Source organism: Rana temporaria, chromosome 8 (assembly GCF_905171775.1).
Source record: "Rana temporaria chromosome 8, aRanTem1.1, whole genome shotgun sequence".
NCBI lineage: Eukaryota > Metazoa > Chordata > Amphibia > Anura > Ranidae > Rana > Rana temporaria.
In genome coordinates, this window is record NC_053496.1 from 54,610,662 (window position 1) to 54,634,833 (window position 24,172).

Genomic DNA, 24,172 nt, shown 5'->3' on the forward strand with positions numbered 1-24,172 from the left:
TTCGAGGGGTATGAATACTTTTTCAAGGCACTGTACATCACGGCCGCTGCATCTAAGGACTTTTAAGCTATAATATATTACATGTTTTTTTGGGGTGGGTTTAGATACACTTTAAAGAGAACCAGATAAAAACAAAACACTTGTTGGAGAATTTTACTAATCCAGAAGAGTCAATTTCTCAGCACATTCCCCTTATTCTTTGCACATCATAGCCCTCTCCCCCTCTGGGAGTGTCTACTTTTCCTCTCTGTTGGCCTAGCTTCTCTGCCCCTTTCTTCTCCTTTCTACAAATCTTTTATGTGAAAAATAAAAGTGCAGCGCCAAGCATAAAGAGAAGAAGCCTATAGTCCTAGGACGGTTAATGCAAAAAACATCAACATGTGTTGAGCATGTACAATTGCAAAAACTGAAATTAATGACAAATATAATAAAGTCCACTTTGTGGTCAAATACTCAAAATCGTGAAAACACCATAAACAGTGCGTGTGAAAGTGCAAGTATTTATATAGTGTCCATCCACATGTAATCAAGCCGTCAGAGCATATAAGAGAGATGATGACTGTTATCTTCCCAATATCACCGTATCTGGAAACAAAATCCAAAGTATTCCGAATTCATAAGGTAAGAATAGATTGAACACTCTTACCGAATGTGATGGACCCAGGAACACCGTACGGTGGTGGGTCAAGTGCGCTTGGTCAACCCAATTAATGGGGAGCAGCTCCTCTCAGTAGCTCAGGACTGTAGTTCTCCACAGAGTTGTGATCCGAGCAGGCTTTGGACATCGGAAGTGATTAGTCACTGGTTCCTTCAAGGCTTGGGATGGACTTCACCAAAGAAAAGGAAAAAAACACAAAAGAGGACGCCTCCTCATAGTGTAAAAAATGTTGATACAAAATTTATTGTTCAAAAGGTGTAAAACCAATATGAACACACACAATAAATGCGTAAAATCACTGCAAAAAGAAGAAAAAAGCAAAAAATTTATAAATTCCTGTAAATAACAGAAAAATAGCACAGTGTGGAATGGCTGAGGCCAATGTATGTGCCCGACCGGTTTCGTGTGATAACACTTCAACTGGGGCATACAATCTTTTATGTAGCTGCCAGGGGAAGAGTAGTTGGATACTGTAGACAGGGCCGCCATCAGGAATTATGGGGCCCCTTACACAGCTTCAGGCATGGGCCCCCTGGAGCAGAGAACCGGGGGGGGTGCTGCCTCCTGAAATTCTGAGCATGCGCGCGCATGCGCCGTATGAACGGCCTTCATTTACATGGGGCCCTGGTTAATTTAAATGTAGCCCACCCACTACATGCCTACTTTCAATTAGGCAGGGTTACGCCGGCCCATTTGCGCTACGCCGATGTAACTTACGGAGCAAGTGCTTCGTGAATACTGTACTTGCCTCTCTATTTTACGTCGGCGTAGTGAAAATGAGCTGCGCTACGCCGGCTTAAACATACGCCAAACTACGTGAATCTGGCTAAATGATTTTTTCTAGACCATTCAATTGGATGTAGCAAGCTGAATATACATTTAAAGGATGACTTTTTGTTGCTCAAAAATAGATTAGTGATATTGTGGCTGGTGTGAATAGGGAGGAGAAGATTGTAAGAATGCTGGAGTTTGCATAGTTCTAGTAGAGTAAAGAACCAAGAATAAACTGGCTGTATGTAGTTACATTTTCTCAGTGCCCGTGTCTGTGTGACCCACTTCTCCATAGATTTCAATGTCTCCTCTGTGATAGTGTTAGGAATCGTACCATTGACTGCATAAAAGGATGTCGAACCATAGCAATGTTCTGAGGGTGTTATATTTGCCTACACAACCCCTTTAAATTACATTTCAGACTTTCATCGAGCTACTGCTAAATGGGATTTCCTTATAGCATTTTGTCATCTTTCCATTTGTTTACTTGTCTTTTTATATGGTAAAAATACTGCATAAAAGGGCCATATTATAATCGTAAATGCAGATCATCATCATTCCCACAACCTCCAACTTCGTAATAACTTTTTCCCAGAAAGATGTAATTTTCCCATTGCAGACATGAATTCATTGTCTTGCAGTTATTCCCCTCCGTCTCTGACACCCCATCCATCATCTGCATCTATTTCTGTTCCCTGGACTGCCTACAGGAGCATGCTATCATCTGCCTCTCTGATATCAGGAGGTTACAAAAGCCAGCCAATTAATTGTCTTTTAATGAAATACATCGTTCAGAATATACATTGAGGGTAAACAATTTTCCTCCAAGCTATTTTTAAAGAAATATAAAAACTTTACGGAACCACCATATCAGGGGAAAAATTATATATATATATATATATATATATATATATATATATATATATATATATATATATATATATATATATATATATATATATATATATATAAATGCCCCCCCCCCCTTTAGACATGTCTACATTTGGGCACATAATCATTTTCTTGTACCAAAAATTGAAATTTTAATCACATTTATCACATCATGACAGGCATTTAAAACCAATTAACATAAAGCCTGCAGGACATGCTGAATATAGCTTCTTCCAAACCTGCACATTTCGTTGTTCATTCAAATAAGTTACATAATAAAACTTGGTAATTCACTATGGGAGGAGATTTACTAATGGTGGACACAGAATTTGGTGCAGCTGTGCATACGAATCAATCATCTTCTCGGTTTTATTGTCAAAGTTTAATTGGCGGCAGTGGCGGCTGGTGTTTTTTTTGGGGGGGGCAGCCCCCCCGGTCGGCAGGTGTCACCTGCTCTAGGTAGGTCGGTCGGCGGTTGGGAGACCTCCACCCACCTGCCCAGCCCGGTTGGTCAACAAACCCGGCACTTACCCCATGTAGGTTGCGAACGGGCAGTGGGCGGCGGGCGGGTTGTGATCTATGGGTGGCAGGCAGCGGCTCCTGTGTCCTCTCCTCCTCTTCTGCCATGCGTCTCCTCCAATAGGATCCCCTGTCCTTTCAGCCAATCGGGTGACGGGTCTCAAGACCCACTTTATTTTCCCTGTATTGAAGTGGTTAATCCTACCTAGCCTAAGCTCTAAAAACACTTAATACTGAACTTTTACCTCAAATAAACCTGAAACATAACCACTAACAAAGTGGTTTTAAACCCTAAAAAAAATGAGAACCCCCCCCCCCCCCCCTGAAAGACAAAGGTATACTGTAATGAGCATAGCATACTAGCTCATTATGTATTACTTACCTTAGATTAAAGCCCCCGCAGCCATCCTTGTCTCCCCCTCCGGCCACCAACATCTCTCCCGGGGGCTTACTTCCAGGTATCGTGGCTCCGGCCAATCACAGCGCCGGCATTTGCGTGGGAGCCACCAGTAACGGCACACAGACTGAAGCAACAGCACATATGTGCCATTGCTTAAGTTTTCCCCAGTGCGCATGTGCCGGTGAAACCGTTCAGGTTTAGGAGATATCCTGGGTACCTACAGGTAAGCTACAGGTAAGCCTTAATTTAGGCTTACCTGTAGCATAAAGTGGTTGTAAAGGGTTTACAACCACTTTAAAACTTATCCTTAATAATTAATCCTAACACTGCCTGTAAAGATTCACTATCACCAGAATTAAAGTGATACTAAACACACAGGCCCGGATTCAGAAAGCATCTTTCTATACTCCGCGTAAGTGCACTGATGCGCCGTCGTATCTATGCGCCTGATTCCTAAAGCTAGATACGCCTGAATTTTTTGCAATGCATGACTCTATCCATTAGTCATATAGGGGGGTGGCATGACAGAGGGGGTGGCGCCCATGTGCCCTTAATGGACGACCCACCCTTGGTGGGTTTTCCACCAACTGCCCTCTCCATCCATCTTTGCTAAGTGCACGTAGGGATACAACATCATAAACGACATACAATTGAGGCTATCACGATTCACAATCTTGTTTTGATTTTTTTTTTTTTTTTTACTTTATTGTCTGAGTATAGATCTGTGTTTGTCCCAAGCATGTTTGAAGCCATTTACTCGACTGCCTCACTACCTTTGCTGGTAGTTTATTTCAAGCATCAACTATCCTTTCAGTAAAATAATACTTTCTAAGATTCGTTTGGAACTTTTCTCCAGTTAGTTTGAGGTCATGTCCCTGTTTTCTTAACAATGGTTTCATATTGAAAAAATTGCCCTCCTGAACCTTATTCATCCCCTTGATGTATTTAAATGATTTGATCATGTCTCTCCTTTCCCTTCTTTGCTCCAGACTGTACATATTAAGGGGGTAATCCACAAAAGGGATACGCCGGCGTATCTACTGATACGCCGTCATATCTACTGATACGCCGTCGTATCCCTGTTTCTATCTATGGAACTGATCCACAGAATCAGTTTCACATAGATAGACAGAAGATCCGACATGTGTAAGGGACTTACACTGTCAGATCTTAGGATGCAGTACCTCGGCCGCCGCTGGGGGCATTTTGAGTCGAAATGCCGCTTCGGGTATGCAAATTAGCACTTACGGAGATCCACGAAGCTTTTCAGCTTTGTTTTTTCTCCGTAAGTATTAGTTTGCTATCGCAAAATTAGGGCTGCTTTTACAAGGTGTAAAGTTAGTACACCATGTAAAAGTAGACCCTTCTTTCCCGCGACGGTGTCTTTTTTTTTTTAAATTTTTCTTTTCCCGCAGCAACTCGTATTTTTTTTTTTACGCCCGTCGCGATTCTCAAAACCCGCTGCAACGTAAAACCGCGCAAAGCACGTCGGGAAAATGACGTCGGGAGCATGTGCAGTATGTCCGGCGCGGGAGCGCGCCTAATTTAAATGGGACTCGCCCCAATAAATTAGGAACGCCTTGCGCCAGACGATTTTAAGTTACACCGCTGCAAATTTCAAGGTAAGTGCTTTGTGGATCGGGCACTACCTTGTGTAATTTGCGGCGGTGTAACTTAAATGACAAAAGTTACGTTGCGCCGGGTGTTTGTGGATTACCCCCTAAGTTCCTGAAGTCGATCTTGATATGTTTTATCCCCAGGCCTTTCATAATTTTTGTTACCTGTCTCTGGACTCGTTCTATTTTATCAATATCTTTCTGTAAGTGAGGTCTCCAGAACTGAACACAGTTTTTTAGTACATTGAATTCTAACTAAAGATCTATATAGAGGGATTGCCTTTCCAACTGCCTGGTTACATTGTTTGCTCATTTTGCAATCATCTGAAATAAGTACCGTATTTATCGGCATATAACATGTGCCGGCGTATAACACGCACCCCAATTTAAGAGGGAAGTTTCAGGAAAAAAATGTTTTTCTTCAAATAAACCACTTTGAAGCACAATAATGGTCAGTGCCAGTCAATGCTTCCTGATTAGTACCCATCTGCAGCCTCAATGCAGCCTCTGTACCCATCTGCAGCCTGATCTGCGCCCATCCAATGCAGCCTGACGCCTATCTGCAGCCTCACCATCTCTCATGCAGTGCAGGAAATCAGGAGGGGGACGAGCGCTGCTGGAATCACGAGCCATCATCTTCTGTTTACAGTACTCGGCTCTCAGTCGGCAGTCACATACACAGTCCCGCCTCCACCATCGGACCATTGGCATTGGACCAGCTCCTGTGATTGACAGAACACTGGTCCAATGCCGGTGGCGGAGTCAGGGCGTGTGTGTGATGTTAGAGCCAAGTAAACAGGACAAGACAGCTCGGTGATTCAGGCGGCGCAACGCCCCCCTTCTTCTCCTCCGAGGTACGCTATCGGCGTACAACACGCACCCTTGATTTTCCCCCTATTTTCAGGGGGGAAAAGTGTGTGTTATAAGCCAATAAATATGGTATCTTTTTCCTCTGTAGTGCTGACTAACACTGAACCCCCAATGTTGTACTCTCCAAGGGGATTTTTTTTCCCTAGGTGCATTATTTTTCATTTAGAAATATTGAACTGCAGTCTCCACTGCTTTGACCAATCTTCCAGCAATGCCAAATCATGTTTCATGTTACAGACACCTCCAAAGATATCAACCATATTACTCACCTTTGTGTCATCAGCAAACAGACAAAAATCCTTTAGTTATATAACTTACATATAGATTAAATAGAACAGGACCCATTAGGGAGCCTTGTGGTACACCACTATTGACTGGTCTCTGTTCTGAGTGAACACCGGGAGTGACATCTGAACACGGCCACAAGGGTATGAGTTTACATACCTGCTGTCAGAGTCTGCGGACACATTTGCACAGGAAGAGGAGCAACATACCAATGTAATCCTAACACTTTCCTGCTCTATCCAAAATGGAATAGAATGTTTTGGCTTGAGTTGAACTTTAAAGAGAAGATGAGTATTTTAACCAACAGCACACAGTTCAATCCACTCTGTTTCTAGCCTTCCATCCGCACTCCACCAACTGATGGGTGCTGGCTCTGAGCAGTCCATGACCCATTGACAATTATAGCACCAAGCACAAAGGTAGAGTCACTCGCTTTCTAAAAGCTCAGGATAAATGTTATTGTCCTCTGGCACAAGAGTAATTTACCTGCTTTGTTTTGACTATTAAAATATGGCTATCAATTATTATGGACCTATCAAAATCCTTTAAGTCCAAGACACCTATGAAATATAATTTAAAATTGGGATACTATTGTTATCCATATATTGCCAAAATAAACAGTATGTCAGTGAGGCCCTTGCATGGTCTTATCTTCATTCCCAATTGTAACAGAATGACCCGGGACAAACAGAGACTTTGTAAGGATGAGGGGTACTCCTGTACCGGCGTCACCAAGGAGTCTTATGTCTAGGGTCACCTTATGTCCGATAGGGCCATAGGGTGACTGAGAAATTATATCCTAAATTACAGGACAGGGGACATTAATAATAATTCATGGTTGCAGGATGTCTTGAGATATCACAAGTTGTCGGCTTATTCAATGTGGGGACACATTCTTTTGAAAGGTGTTAATTGCATCTACTCCTAGACATTTCATTGTCCATTGTGTAAAGGTGTTAATTCAGGTCTGCTCCTAGACCTTTCCATCGTGTGATAACACGGTTTAAAGCCTATTGATGCCCAGGTGTGACTACCTGTCTGTCGGAGACAGAACGTCTGTCTAAAGATGTGGATTGAAGGAAACTCATTGTGTGATGGTATTTTGTGTGAATTCTATTGATAAAAGTATGTGATTGAAGCCCCATGGTGTGAACGGGGGTGGAGATTTCAGTGTCCCTTTGATTACGGTCACCTGCTTGTAACTGCATAAAAAGCTGAGAAGAAACCATTAAAGCAGTCTTCATTTTGAAACCAGAAAGCACAGAGCTGTGTCTCGTCTTATTCTGGGAAATGGGATGGATCGGGTCCTGTTGGTTGGAGTGTCGATAAGCTGTCTTGGGTGGAATGGAATATCGTGAATGGATTTAACCCCTGTCCCATTTGGGGTTCCGTTACACCAATCATTTGGTATTTTGGTATCTGTCAGCCTTGGCAATGTGGTCAGACCATGGATAGACCAGAAGTCATCAGAATAGGCCTGAAAAAACATTATTTTGTTTGAAAAATGGCCGTGGTTTGACAACTTTACATAAGTAAGCATTAAGCCCCATAGGCCTCGTACACATGACTGAGAAACTCGTCGGAAAAGACACATTATTTTCCTCTACAAGTTCCTTCTTAGGCTTGTGGAGAAACTCAACAGTCGACAAGCTTGCTTTGCGTACACACTGTCAAGACAAAATCTCCTCGTTCTCAAACGCGGTGACGTAGAACACATACAATGGCTGGGGAAGTTCGATTCCACTGGCACAACCCTTGGGGCTACTTTTGCTAATCTCATGTTACTGCGTGTTAAGTAAAAGTTTGTTCGGAGACGATTTGCACTATTTAGTCTGTTACAGCGTGAAAAATGTGTTATCTCCATTACAAATGCTACTTTTACTCCTGTCTCATACTTTATTCTGAGCATGCAAGGGTTTCTTAGCATATACACGCTTGAGTTTCTCGTCGAAAACCAGCCCGACGAGGAACACGACGAGGAAATTGAGACTCCCGTCGAGGAAAAAGAGAACTTGTTCTCTTTTTTCCTCGTCGAGTTCCTCGACAGTTTCCTCTATGAAAAACGTACACACAACTGTTTTCCTCTGCAAAAAAGCTCTCCCACCAAGTTTCTTGATGGATTCTGTCGAGTTTCTCGGTCGTGTGTACGAGGCCATACACACTATCAGTTTTCCTGCAGGTTTTTCTCTTCAGGTTTACCAAAATCATGTAGTGCAAGGGCCGGCCTGATTGCATACAAATTGAAACTCTTGAGGTTTGACCTCATATTAGATAGTTTTGGTAAACCTGAAGAGAAAAACCTGCAGGAAAACTGATAGTGTGTATGGGGCTTTATACTTAGAACAGTGTTCTACTCCACTTAGAAATGTGTGTTATCTTAAGCAGGAAAGCCTTGCATAATAATATTGGTTCCTATTATATATGCAAAGATTTCATGTTTGTATAGAAACAAGAAAAGCTTTATTTTTTCAAGCAGAAACGGCATGCTTCATAATACTCCTTTTTATTCTAATCCATACAGGGAGAAACACATTAAGTAGATATGAGGCAGGATTAAAATGCATGAAATATCTGCAGCTCCCCTGAAATTGCTGCTCTTTAATGTTCTAAATTAAGAAAGAAGTGGCGCATGGTCTTGTCAAGTGATAATCCTGGCAGGCCAATTATTTTTAATACAGGACTAAAATAGTTTAGCATCTCACCTGGTATTTTAATCAGCCTTTAGCTAACCATCTATAATATCAAGCACATTTTTGGGGAAATTAGGATTTATTTAAAGAGAAATAACCGATATCACTTAAGATAACAGTACATGTTGAGATCTTTTATAATGTCTTACTCTTCGTAATGCGAGGATCCAACTAAACATCTTGATTATAACCAGTTAGACAGACCCTTAAGACTAGTACGCACTGATAGTTTTTTTTTTTTCGTTCAACCGAGTGGGTTACATAAAAAAAAATTGACGGCTCAGTAGGAGCAACTGTACCAACAATCCGACATTAGTACAATAATCTTCCTTGCTGTGTTATTGTGTTCTGACCGGGGGAACTGACCCCATCGGCAGACCTCCCCCCGCCAGAACACTCTAGTTAGTGCTCACAGCCATTGGCTGAGAATGCTGATTGGCAGACCTCATTCGGTCAAGCCCCTTCGACAGAAGCCATACATATGTCTGGCTTCTGTTTGCCCGGCTGCAGTACACATGGGCCGAATGTCATCCGGTTTCTATTAAACCAGACGACGCCGTCCAAAATTTTGCCCATGTGTACTGGGCTTTAGGCTTCCTTAAAAGAAAAGTATGTTTCCTGAGACGCTGAGACTGCCATCAATCAAGGCAGCTGGTGGATCCCGACTTGGAAGTCGCGATGACGCGCTGCCTCGACTGATGGCAGTGACGTCAGCAGGGAGCCGACTTCAGACCTCTCTCCGCCAAAAACGTTTCACAGGAGTGCAAAACGAATTGCACTCCTGTGACCCATAGGAGAAGGCCAGCCTAAAAAGCTCTCATTTAACACAGGAGTTTACCCATATACAGTACATTGGATTCCAATGGCAAGAATCAGCATATTCCTGCAGCTGGAACCACAGGTTTATGCAAATAGCAACGATTGCTCAGCCTGTATAAAGTGAGCAGTTGAGGAAGGTGGAAAGACAGCACTGAACCTGTATGTTTATTTTACTGGTATTGTTATTTACAATAAAGCAGTGCGCTAATGTCTATGGCGCATGCAGACTTTAGAAAGAACAGATCGTGACGTTTCTAAGGGGGCCTGCCGTGACTGCCGGCTTTGGTTTCAGGTAAGTGACACATAATGCGATGCATAGTAGCCGGTTATGCTTTACCTTTGCAGGGAAATAAAGAGGAAGTAAAACCCGTCAGGGTTTACTTTCTCTTTAAGGTTGGTGTAAATTTCCATTCCAGATCCTAGTCTTACTTCGGGACAAATTAATCCAATTCAAAATAACACATAGGAGCTATTATACACCGTATAAAATGTCTAAAATATTTCCATCAAATTTCCAAAACTGTTGGAGATGTGCAGGTACCCCAGGAAACTTTATTCATATATTCTGGTCCTGTCCGAAAATAATATTATGCTGGAGAGAGGTCTTGAGAGTAATTGATAAAGTGACGTCAGTTCAGCTCGATCTAGAAGCAGAGGTCTGCCTGTTGGGACGGGTGGAGGAAAATATGGCCCCTATAGAAAGAAGAACACAGTTAGGTCTGTTGCTCTTCTATGCAAGAAAGGCAATAATATTAAATTGGAAGAGGGTGGAAGCCCCCTTGATGCAATGGAAAAATTTGGTTAGTAGCAATTTAACGTTGTATAAGGAGACATATTGTAATAGAGGACACGAGGAGAAATACGTAACGGTATGGGCAAACTGGATAGAGAATGTGACAACGGCTTCAGGATAGGGGAGTACGGAAGTGGGAGGGAACTACACCTATGGAAGAAAGGGTTAAGAAATTGGTTAAATGTATAGAATGTATAAATGGAAAGTATGTAATTGTAATGAAATGGAATAACGTGTACGATTTTCTGGAATAAGTCGATAAATGTGAAATGTGGAAGATATAAGGAATGTGAGATAAAAAAGAGAAATTTTAATAAAGAGATTTATAAAAAAAAAGGTTGGTGTAAATGATCTTGCCCCTGGGCAGGCAGTTTCTACACCACAGAGGTTCTCCAGTCTCCTTGGCTTGTAGTGTAATGTGCAAAGAGTTGAAATTGAAGCGCCACACCACTGCTAAGAGGTCCAGATACAACTTTATTTTATTAAAGGTAAGGGGTACAATTTAAAAGGTAACTAACATGTTTTGAGGGTCTAGGTGCCACTTATGTACTTTCTAGCCCTAATGAAGGGGGCACTCAGACCCCCTAAACGCATTGGATACTTTTTGAATTGTACCCCTGACCTTTAATGGAATAAAAAGCAAATAAAATCAAGCGCTCACCAAAATGAAATGAAGGAGATGGAAATACACGTTTAAGGAGGGGAATAGTTCAACTTCAGCTGTCCATGAGAGAGTTATTAAAAATATAATCAAGGTTAAAAAATTATTAAAAAATTATTAAAAAATTATTAAAGTTATTTGTGATAAAAGTTCAGTCCATTGAAGAATTCATGGAACAGTAGCACAAATTGTATTAAATTAGATATACACTCTTGCTTGGAGGGCTGCCAGCTGTCAAGAAGAAGCAATTCTGAAACAACAATAAGAAAAAACAAAAAGCGGCGCCCTCTAAGCGTAGTATGAAGTTTAATAGGAAGGACAAACGACAACAAATCATATGAGGGGTTACTCACAAAGATAGAGGGAATACAGGTATTGAATTACTGGTGTCATCTGAGGCTGGCGTCTGGAGTGCATGGACTCTGCTGGAAAGATCTTCTCACAGGCTTCAGGCAGCGTGATGGTAAATCCACACAGTAGGGGCCGAGTGCGGTGTCTCTGGAGGTCCCTAGATGGTATCACAGCGCTGGTACGGGGGGAGGCAGGAACGCCACATTCGGCGCGGTGGAACGCAGCCGTGGAGCGCAAAACAGCTGAGCGTCACTTCCGGGTACAGTCTCAGGGCGGTGCACGCGTTCGAGACATGCGTGTCTCTTCGTCAGGCTCTATGGGGGCCATCTTGGATGAGGGACAGAAGAACAGCTCAGACGGAGCTGATTGGTTCATGCTACAAGACCTGGAAATCAGCTTGACATAGCGGGGAATCGAAAAGCAATAAGGAGATACATTCTAGAAAATCTCACAAGGGACTAATACAAAAGGGCTTAAAGCTACAAATATCAATCAACAGAATTTATAATGTTATAACAAATTAAGGGAAAATTTAATGTGTGATTAACAGCAACAGAGGATAGGTATATGGGGTAGACTACCAATAGGTGGCTTAATGTTGAAAACAGAATATCTGTTTAATTGTTTGTTTGTGCCAATTGTACCAATTAAACAGATATTCTGTTTTCAACATTAAGCCACCTATTGGTAGTCTACCCCATATACCTATCCTCTGTTGCTGTTAATCACACATTAAATTTTCCCTTAATTTGTTATAACATTATAAATTCTGTTGATTGATATTTGTAGCTTTAAGCCCTTTTGTATTAGTCCCTTGTGAGATTTTCTAGAATGTATCTCCTTATTGCTTTTCGATTCCCCGCTATGTCAAGCTGATTTCCGGGTCTTGTAGCATGAACCAATCAGCTCCGTCTGAGCTGTTCTTCTGTCCCTCATCCAAGATGGCCCCCATAGAGCCTGACGAAGAGACACGCATGTCTCGAACGCGTGCACCGCCCTGAGACTGTACCCGGAAGTGACGCTCAGCTGTTTTGCGCTCCACGGCTGCGTTCCACCGCGCCGAATGTGGCGTTCCTGCCTCCCCCCATACCAGCGCTGTGATACCATCTAGGGACCTCCAGAGACACCGCACTCGGCCCCTACTGTGTGGATTTACCATCACGCTGCCTGAAGCCTGTGAGAAGATCTTTCCAGCAGAGTCCATGCACTCCAGACGCCAGCCTCAGATGACACCAGTATTTCAATACCTGTATTCCCTGTATCTTTGTGAGTAACCCCTCATATGATTTGTTGTCGTTTGTCCTTCCTATTAAACTCCATACTACGCTTAGAGGGCGCTGTTTTTTCTTAATGGAATAAAAAGGGACCTCTTAGCAGGGGTATGGCGCTTCAATTTCAACTCTTTGTATAAAGCGAAGACAGGCTGTTCACATGTAGCCGCACACTAAGCAGTTACCTGCAGTTAGGGACAGATGTTTGAGCCAGGACACAGTCAGATGCATCCAGTCTCTGACATCTGTCCCTAACTGAAGGTAACCCCTTTTGAATGTGACTACATGTGAATAGTAAATTCGCTGTCAGCCTGAGGCCTCGTACACACGGCCGAGGAACTCGACGTGCCAAACACATCAAGTTCCTCGGCCAGTTCAGCACTGAAGCCGCCGAGGAGCTCGGCGGGGCGAGAGCTCCCATAGAACAACGAGGAAATAGAGAACATGTTCTCTATTTCCTCGCCGAGCTCCTCGTCGGCTTCCTCGGCCGAAAGTGTACACACGGCCGGGTTTCTCGGCAGAATTCAGCCAGAAACTCGGTCGGAAGCTGAAATCTGCCGAGGAAACTGGTCGTGTGTACGGGGCCTGTGACTATTTTATGCAGGGTGAGCAGCTGCCGCTAATTCTTGCAGCTGGAATCCAGTGTATGTAGATAAGTGTCGTATGAAGGAGGCCTTATCCTACATAAGAGTTGGAAGGTCTCTACCAGATTTTACAATCAGATTGTAACATGATCGGTCAATTTAACTCAGAGCAAATTGCTAGCTGCACTAGCTCCAACTGTCCTCTCTGACCCCTTTCAGAGCCTCCCGTTTAGATCCTTCATGAGTTCTTGAAGGGATCCTTCCTGCACCCAAGTCCCAGGCAGGCCCAATGTGACACCACCCTTCCCCAGACTGGGCAGCTCCCTCCAAGGCCCAGACAGCCTAGTACTCCCTCCTCAGTTCTTCCACCCGACGACTCCTCCCCAGCTGGGCTGACCCAGGGTATTTCAAGGCGGCCTGACCCCTGCCAATTCTAGTTGGGGATTGGTCAGGGCTCCCTGAGACACCCCAGACTGTTCCTCCCCTCTTCCCCTCCTCTTCCTCTAGAATCCTCTCGAAGCAAGAGGGAAGTGACAGTGGAGTGATGCTGTCTGTGAGTCACCAGCTGCTGCTCTAGGCCACTTTCAGCCCACCCAGATCAAAACAGGCCTAGCTTCCAGAAAATCCTAACTCTAGCACCTACCTAAGTAGAGGGTACTACCAAAACAATTGCAAGTATAAAGTGCAGACCCTGGAGGTGCACAACTGCATTGCTATTGCCATTATGCCTGAACCCTTAGTTGTCCTAACATGCAATGCTGCAATACTTTCAGATAGGGTCAGACCTTATAACTACCTTCTGCTACCAGACTCCTATTGGTCCACTATTATAATGGATATAGTCACTGGCCAATAGGATTATGCAGGAGGTAGGAAGGAATGGGAAAACTTCAGAAAATAGTAGAACTTGAGTACATGAATAGCGATAGATTTTGCCAATTTCTAGGATGCTACAGGCATGTACAGGTACCTCTAGTTTTGGCTGGATTGGGTCTTTAATATTGCACTGAGCAGTGAAGTGCAATTAGCCATAAACACTAGAACAACTGGATTTTATACATCAGAGCTGGTAGACACACAACTTTTGGCACCCCAAGCAACCATCTTCTGCTAGGATCATCTCTATCACACAGGATGCTGCTATTGATTTTTTAGTCCTACCTAGCTTTGAATTTTATAATAATCTTTAAATACATTTATAAGAAATTACAATGCCTACCGATGATGGTAAAAATACATGAGCAATAATTATACAGCACGAAGAAAGGCCAGAACTCCATGTAAGATATAGCTCGTTTGCTGAAAATGCAATTATCGTTGCATTTTTCAGGATCGTTCAGGTCATTTGCCAATAATTACACAGGAAAAGTTATGCCACCCACTCATAATAATTGCCTTTATTAGAACTGAAAATAAATTGATCTGGGTGTTTTTACAGTATACCATTGCTTTTTTCCAAGACCTAAAAGTATTATTAGATAGTATAATACACAGCTGAACAAGAAGAATGACAAAAATATTTTTTTTTCTTTTACAGCAGTTTGAAAGAGATTTGAGGAGATATGCATCCCAAGAAAAGAAGATGATGTTGGATAACCATGCCTTGTATGATAAAAGCAAGGTAATGTACGTTCCACAAAGTGGGCCAAGGTATCTAGATGGTTAGTGGGCATGGAGGAGGGGGTTGGGAGTGGGCTGTCATTTATCACTGTGTATATGCCCACATGTGTGACTCTATAGTCACATGAGTGAATTAATTATGGACAGCGCTTGCTCATCCTATATTGTAATAAATACCAACAAGCGCTGTCCATAATTCATGCACTCAGTTGGCACACTTGTGGGGACAATATTTACAGCAGCGGCCCAATTATATGGCCATTTATCACCAAGGCACGGTGTCCAATATTTTTATATCTATAGTCACTATCACATCTGAGGCTGCTCAGATGTGATAGGGATGAAATTCTCAGTATAGAAACTCACTGAAAAGTGAGCATGTGCAGAGTTGCCACCATAGCTGCAAAATCCCTAGCTGAATTGGGGACATGGACAGTAGGTGGAGTTAGTAAACAGCAGAATAAACCAGTTATATTTTTCAGAATACATAAAACAAATCCCATAGTGACATTCACAGAACCGGATCGCATGCAGAATTTAGGTGTTTTCACAAATGCTGCATGCGGCCCTGAAAATATCAATTCACTATTGCTTTATGTGGTATATACTGCATAATGCAAAAACACTTGGTAAATACTACATAAAAGAGTGAAAGTCAATTCACAAAAATAAAAAAAATATGTATGTGGTAAATAAGTAGTGGTCCTGGCACTTCCCGGTATGTCCCTTCAGGCTGGTATTGATATTCAGAGGAACCCCTAGGCCAAAATGTAAAAAAAAAATGGTGTGGGATCTCCCCAAAATCCACACCAGACCCTTATCTGAGCATGCAGCCTGGCAGATCAGGAAAGGGGGTGGGACAAGTGAGCACCCCCCCTCCTGAACCAGGCCACATTCCCTCAACATGGGAGGGTGCTTTGGGCCAGGGGGGTTTTTCCCTCCCAAAGCACCTTGTCCCCATGTTGATGTGGACAAGGGCCTCTTCCCCACAACCCTGGCTGGTAGTTGTATAGGTCTGCGGGTGTAGGGCTTATCAGAATCTGGAAGCCCCCTTTTAACAAGGGGACCCTCAGATCTTGCCCCCCCTATGTAAATCAGTATGGGGTACATAGAAGGCTTCCGACATCTGACAGGTCTTAAATAACTAAGCCCCCTTGTGACGTCACCGACCCAGCATACTCCCAGCCGGTGACGTTGTTGTTGTTGTTGCAATATGCATAAATTTAAATTAAAAATGTCAATTTATTTTTTGGGATTTATTATATAAAGCCAAACAAAAAAACAGTACACGTGCACCACTGGGCAGCACCAGGCTGGGGATACTGGGGGCATTTGCTCCATGGAACAGTACAAGTAATACAATGTGTATATATTGGTCTGATGGTCCTGAGTGGAGTTGATGCCCATTCAGACCTTAATCAGAGTGGAACCTGCAGCCATTGAGAGATGCTGGATATTATGGGGTTGATTTGCTAAAAGCAAATACACTGTTCACTGTGCAAGGGAAGTTGTATATCGCTAAGGAAATTTCCCCAGAGCTTAGTAAATGAGGTGAAGCTCTGCTGACTCCCATCATTGAAACCCTTGCAAGCAAAAATGGTGTTTTGTTTTATTTTTCTTTCATGTAAACGGGTATTTTTTGCAAAGTGAAATTTCACCACATTCACTAAACTCTGGAGATAAAACCAACTTCCCTGCAAAGTAACAGCCTATTAGCCGTTAGTAAGGCCTTATTCACATGGAAGTACCGATCTGAATGCCCATGCAAAGGGGCCATCTTCACTTGCGTAGAGTGCACAGGTGCTCTGTACAGACCGCCTGTTCAAATCAATGACAGGTAGCTGATGCACGTGTCTCCACGGCCAATCTTAGAGAGTAAAACTGTGTGTGTCCAATGCGTGGATCAGAGTGAAGTTTGGCTGAATCCTGATCCATGCATCAGGCCGACACGGATGTATACTCTGGGATGTGTGTGGGGATCCTTGCAGGTCCATGCAGCCAGCCGCCATTCATTAATTTGAACAGACTGCATGGACGGGTCTGCAGGTAACACTTGTGAATCTCACACTGATGAAGAAGGTCACTTTGCACTGGCGTACAGATTGGTATGCCCAAGTGAATAAGGCCAATATCAACCCTTATGCCTCGTACACACAATCGGATATCTGATGGAATCTAATCCGATGGATTTTTTCGTCGGATATCCGATGAAGCTGACTTTCATCAGTCTTGCCTACGCACCATCAGTCAAAAATCCGGCCGCGATAAAACGCGGTGAGGTAAAACACTATGAAGTGCTGAAAAAAAATGAAGTTCAATGCTTCTGAGCATGCGTCGACTTGATTATGAGCATGTGTGGATTTTTGACCGATGGACTTCCACACAGACGATCGTTTTTCTCTATCGTTTTTTTATCCATAGGAACATTTTAAAACATGTTCTATTTTTTTTCATCGATAAAAAACAAACAGATGGGGCCCACACACGATCGGTTTATCTGATGAAAACAGTCCATTGGTCTGTTTTAATCGGACAAACCGATTGTGTGTACAGGGCTTAATGTATCTGTTTGCTCCTTTTTCAGACCATAAGTCACAGCCCTTGGCAGAGAGTAATTTTCCAGCACCAACTTCCTTTGCGGCTTTGAGATTTTTTGATACTAAATAAAAAGAGCTGATAAGTAAGTCAATTCTGGAATAATGCAAAACTGTGAAATGTGTTGTGTTTATTTGTTAAAGGAAGCTGAATGATAAGGATTATTTGTGATGAAGACACGGTGTTTGATTTAATGTTTTCTTTCAGCGAGTCCATATTATTTTCACGGAGCAATTATCATTTTGTTCAGCTCATAAAGTACTTCTCCACAATAAATCCCTCACAATCCTACTGTTTTAGCATGTAATTGTAATAGGTAGGTTATAAAAATCCAAGTTCTATAAGACAGCACCACCTCGCACCATGACCACCAATCAGCGTGGCACACTTTGTGTGGTGTGCTTATACCTGAACTAAACTCTCTTAATCAACATTACTTGAATCCTTATGCTGCTAGCATTAGTACATAAATACTGTAAGAAGGTATATTATATTTACTTGTTTTCATTTTATTTATACATTTCTTCAATTGCTTTCTTCTTTCTGGCCTAGGCCATGATGTCATAAATCCCATGACTTTTCATGGGTGGAGGAGGCATTCTCAGCTAAACCCACCCTCTTTTCTGCATGCCTGATGACTGCTAGAAATGCTAGTTGGTTTTTTTTCTAAGTGATTTCTCAACACAATAAAGCATGGAGACATATGGATGAGTTTACTTTGAATATATATAAAAAAAATTATGAAGTAGCATTTTCAGTTTGTGGTACTCAGATATTGTTTACTTCTGCTTTAATTTTTAAATATCACAAATACATTGTAAAAAAAAAAAAAAGAAGGCCCGGTCTTTGCCTATATGTTCAGTAGCAAGGAAAAGACACAAAAAGGAGAGATGAGGTGCTGCGAACCCCAATAGATACTTGAAACATGGGAAATTTCCCCCATGGTGCTTTGAACAGCGATATAATTAGATGATCAATATAAAAATGAAATAAATAATTTTTATTAATATAATGATAATGACATATTCAGATTAAAACAGAAAGTACTGGCTATATTATGAAACATAATGTTCAATGGTGTGCGGTGAAGACACCAACGTAAACTGTATTATAGAAATTGTTGTAACCATGAAAAATCCCCGACGCGTTTCGATCATATGTGGTCATCTTCAGGGGGAAGGTTAACTGTAAATATATATGAAAAGATTTGTGTAACTTGAAACATTTCAAAGCATACATCGGGTAAGTTTGTAAAATAGAAACACTGATAATTACCACTGAAGAAAGAGATGGATAATCTCATAGCCAGGAAGGTAGGCCAGGTGCAGTATCCGGAGAATTCTGTACCACTGTGGAAACCATGAGTGCTGACAATTATCCATCAGCCTAGCAATCCCTTGCTAAACTTATAGGCACCCTCAACTTTCTTCCTAAGGGAATTAACCGGTTGCCAACCAGCTCACGCACCTATACTGTGACACAATGGCACCTATACTGCGACACAATGGCACCGCTGCGTGAAACCCTGTATCGGTACGTCGTTCCCTTTAAGAACTGCCAGAGGCAGGGGACCCAATGTGTGTGGCCGGCGGTCATGATCACCACCGGCCACGCGCGACCGCGTACACAAGAGCCAGCACAGGGATTTGTGTGGTAAACACACAAATCTCTGTTTTGTCAGGGGAGAGGAGAAATGTAGTTTGTTCCTACTAAGTAGGAACAACGATATGTCTCCGCCCCTAGTCAGTCCTATCCCTATACAGTTAGAACACACCTAGGAAACACACATTTAACCCCTTGATCGCCCCTAGTGTTAACCCCTTCCCTGCCAGTGACATTTATACAGTAATCAGCACTGATCGCTGTATAAATGTCAATGGTCCCATAAATGTGTCAAAGGTGTCCGACCTGTCCGTTGCAATGTTGCAGTACCACTAAAAATTGTAGATCACTGCCATTACTAGTTAAACTAATAATAATAATAAAAATGCCAGAAAAATGACATAAATCTTTCCCATAGTTTTTAGCCGCTATAACTTTTGCGCAAACCAATCAATATACACTTATTGCAATTTTTTTACCAAAAATATGTAGAAGAATACATATCGGCCTAAACTGATGAAGAAATTTGTTTTGTTTTTTAAATTTGGGGGATATTTATTATAACAAAATTATTTTCAAAATTGTTGCTCTTTTTTTGTTTATAGAGTAAATAATAAAAATTGCAGAGGTGAAACAAATACCACCAAAAGAAAGCTCTATTTGTGGGAAAAAAAGGACGCACATTTTGTTTGAGTACAGCATCGCATGCCAGCGCAATTGTCAGTTAAGACGACACAGTGCCAAATTGTAAAAAGTGCTCTGGTCAGGAAGGGGGTAAAATCTTCGGGGCTGAAGTGGTTAAAGAGTTCTGTTAATTTGGTGGCACCACACATCAACAGCAAAGAGATTACGAGACCCTAGAGGTTTAAAAAAAAAATGGGTATTCGCTAAGGGTCCTTTCACACGGACAACTTCGTGTTATGGATTCCGCTTGATCGGCGGGGGGATCGTTCCGCTGATCCCCGCTGAGTCAGCGGAATGACAGGTCCGTGTCCGCTCACTGTGCAGAGTGGACACAGACACAGCCCCACTCTTCTCTATGTGGAGATCGGATGGAAATGGACCGTCTGTCTGTTTCCATCCGATCCTATCCGATCCACAAAACGGATGGAGAATAGGACCACCATCAATCTGGCTTTTGTGGGCAGGATCGGATCGTATGGTGGCAGGTGTCAGTGGACATGTGTCTGCTGCCATCCGCCACTCCATAGAGAAGACTGCAAGGTCCGATCGGGTCCCCCTGAAAAACTGACAGGTGGACCTGATCGGACATCCCGTATAAAAGGGGCCTAAGAAGATTCTAATAATTGGCATCACCTTATCTGAACACCTGATACTAATTTAAAATATTACAATTTATCATGTTTTTTGATAAATAAATTGTAATATTTTACTATATTCTTGTCCAATTCTTGTTTACTGAGATAGTCCAGCTGTCTCTATTCTTGCCAGGGGCATGCCAAGCATGCTTGGGGCAGCCCCAGGTTTCCCTTTTTCAAATAAAGATTTTAGTTCATTTAGATAATTATTAATACGCTACATAAATGTAAGAGTCATCTGTTCAAATGCATCAGCTTTATTTGTACTCACTATTTCATGATTTAATGTTAGCCTGTCTATGGGGCATAACTTACTTTTTCACATGACTGTATATACACCATATTTTATATGTATGATGCATTCCAAGCTAGGCTTTAGCAGTAAGCAAAATGAGCAAATTAAATGTGTCCCATAAAAATGGAAGGTTTTTAGGGCTATTCCCATCCTGTGTTCTGTGATGTAACAGTAAAGTAGATTTAAACACAATCACTAAAATCTTATATAATTCTTAATATGTCAATGTGATTTTTAAGTTATTTGTATTATTTTCAAATCTGCAGTTTTCATTAAAATAGTACATGGTGATACGCCAATGAATGACCTGAGCAGTGCTGAGTTACATCAAATGATGAAAAAGTATGTTTATGAAAATAAATGTAATTATTTATTACACACAGTGCTTTGGTAAACTAATTGTCATACAACTAATGCCTGTACACACGATCAGAAATTCCGACAGCAAAAGTCTGATGTGAATGGAAATTCCGACCGTGTGTATGCTCCATCGGACTTTTGCTGTCGGAATTTCCGCAAACAAAAGATTGGCGGAAACAATTTGACGCATGCTTGGAAGCATTGAACTTAATTTCTCGGCTCGTTGTAGTGTTGTACGTCAACGCGTTCTTGACGGTCGAAAGTTCAGAGACCATGTGTATGCAAGCCAAGCTTGAGAGGAATTCCAGCAGTCCCGGATCTTCTTCTATCCAATGCACCAGTGCATAGCCAGCACCCTTTTGGTTTAGTGGGACGGAAGCAAAGCCAAGGGATCAGCAGTTTTTAGAGCGGTATCATCTCTCACTCCGAGCATCTTCATGCTAACTTTAGATGGGTGGTTGGGGTGGCAGCTTACTACCCATTTTTACTGCATTCTCCCCCAGCCACCCATGTGTACAAGGCCTTAGAAAGAAAGAGAGGGAGATCTCTAATGTGGACACAGACAGCAATATATACCAGACACTATACTTTCTAGATCCAAAAAAGTTTTACTTTAAAACCCAACTTCCAGCAAAAGAGAGAGTGGTACAATATTGAGTGTCTACAGGCAACAGTGAAGCATGGTGGAGGTTCCATGCAAGTTTGGAGCATTTCTGCAAACGGAGTTGGCGATTTGGTCAGGATCAATGGTGTCCTCAATGCTGAGGCAGATATTTATCTATCATGCCATATCATCAGGGAGGCATGTGACTGGCCCCAAAGTTATTCTGCAGCAGGATAATAACCTCAATCATACAGCCAATGTCAATGGTGAACTATCTTCAGTGTAAATAAGAACAATGAGCCCTGGAAGTGATGGTTTTGCCTCCATGGAGCCCTGATCGCAACATAAAGTCTGTCTGGGATTACATGCATATACAGAAGGATTTAAGGCAGCCTACATCCACAGAAGATCTGTGGTTAGTTCTCCAAGAGGTTTAGAACAACCTACCTGTCGAGGCCTTTCAAAAACTATGTGCAACTATGGGGGAGCTGAACACTGATGGTTTTCCACCTTCATGCATCTATGCATGATGGTAAAAAAAACTTCAGCATTTACTACCACTTTAAGACAACTTTATGTAAAGTGGTTCCGAATGTTTTGAAAAACTCATTTATATAATTCAGCTTGTGTGATAAGTTTCCTGGTCCCTTCAGTTGGTGTTATACGAGAACCAAAGAAACATCAAAAAAATTACATGGATAAAACGCAGAAATAGTTACGACGTAACCATGGCGATGCACTGGGTATTTAAAAGCTGGTGAAGACAGAGAGGGTCTTCTGCATATAGCCCCCGGACAGATAATCAATGATTAAATCCTTCTTCCTTGTTACAAAGAGACTAATTGGTTTCTCTATAGCTGCTCTTAGTGATTTAAGGAGATAATGGTGGCTGCTAATGAGAAACAAGCAATAGAGGAGTCACATAAATAGCATTTTTGCTGCTTATAATGCATTTGATCCCTGCCCTTTTTATTGTGGCTCTGTGGAAGAATTTTTCATTGCTTGTTCAAGTATGCCAGTAAACATGACTGGGTGAACTATACACATAGATTTAATGAAGTGAACGTAAAGCACAAACTATCTAAAAGTCCTAGAATTATTTAAAGGAATATATGAGGATATTCATATGCTCATCCAAGATGAATATTTATCTGACAAGGTGTTTCTATGGGGCGCATCATTTTACCAAACAAGACAAACCTTCTGTCAAGGAATCTATTTAAGAGACACAACAGGCAGCTTCAAGTTGTCATCCTAGGCCAGTCTGGGACTCTCCCTCCTGATTGGCTGAGACACAGCAGCAGCGCCATTGGCTCCCGCTGCTGTCAATCAAAGTCAGTTAGCCAATGGGGAGAGATGTGGCGGGGACGAAACACAGCTTCAGGTCTGAATGGTTATGTAGCGCCTGGCTATGTTCAGAGCCGGTGCTATTGGAAATTTAGGGGAAAGTTCCGAAAAAAAGTTGGCTCTGAAACAGTCTAATTGTTTAAATTTGGGGCCTCTGCTCTAGCTTTGGCTGTGCTGACTGTACATGCTGTCGTTGCCGGGGGAGTGAGTTCCGCCCCGGGACGATAGGTGGCAGCAGTGGAGTCAAGTGCGGTTGGATATTTCTCTCCAGCAGCCAATCAGGAGGGTGATCGCCTCGCTGTGCACCTTTCAACTTACCATTGCTGTCTGTGCACCCATCTATTTGTCATGTTTCCTGTGATTACTTTCCCTTAAGCCCTGTACACACGATCGGTCTATCTGATGAGAATGGTCTGATGGACCGTTTTCATCAGTTAACCGATGAAGCTAACTGATGGTCCGTAGCGCCCACACACCATCGGTTAAAAAAACGATCGTGTCAGAACGCGGCGATGTAAAACACAACGACGTGCTGAAAAAAACGAAGTTCAATGCTTCCAAGCATGCGTCGACTTGATTCTGAGCATGCGTGGATTTTTAACCGATGCTTTTGCTTACTAACGATCGGTTTTGACCTATCGGTTAGGCGTCCTTCGGTTCAATTTTAAAGCAAGTTCAAATTTTTTTGACTGAAACTAACAGGTGGGGCCCACACACGATCGGTTTGGACCGATGGCGATCCTATCGTGTGTACAAGGCCTTACTCTATCAAAAGTGAAAAAAAGTTTGCCCTTATTTCTACTTTAAACGCAAAAGTATGGCAAAATATTTTTATAAATCTTTTGCATTTAAAGTAGAAATAAAGGCAAACTTTTTTTCATGTTTGATAGAGTAAGGGATGATTTTGCTTGTAGTGATCACAGGAAACACCACAAATAGATGGATGCACAGACAGCAATGGTAAGTTGAAAGGTGCTTTTATCTATCTCCACTTTATCCAAATTGATATAAAAGAATTGTATTGCATTTAGTTATACTTTATTCAAATCTGTTGCTGTGAAAAGCAAAATATCTGCCAGCTTGTGTCCACAATGAGCAGTAATGGGTTTAATAAATTGTTTAGTTAGACTTAGCTTTGTAAACTCCAGGCAGTACTTCATGCTGTGTAAAATAAGGCTTCCTTGCTGCTTTTGGATAACATTTCAACCGATCGATTTTTATAAATCTCCAATGTAAAGTGCCCAGTAATGA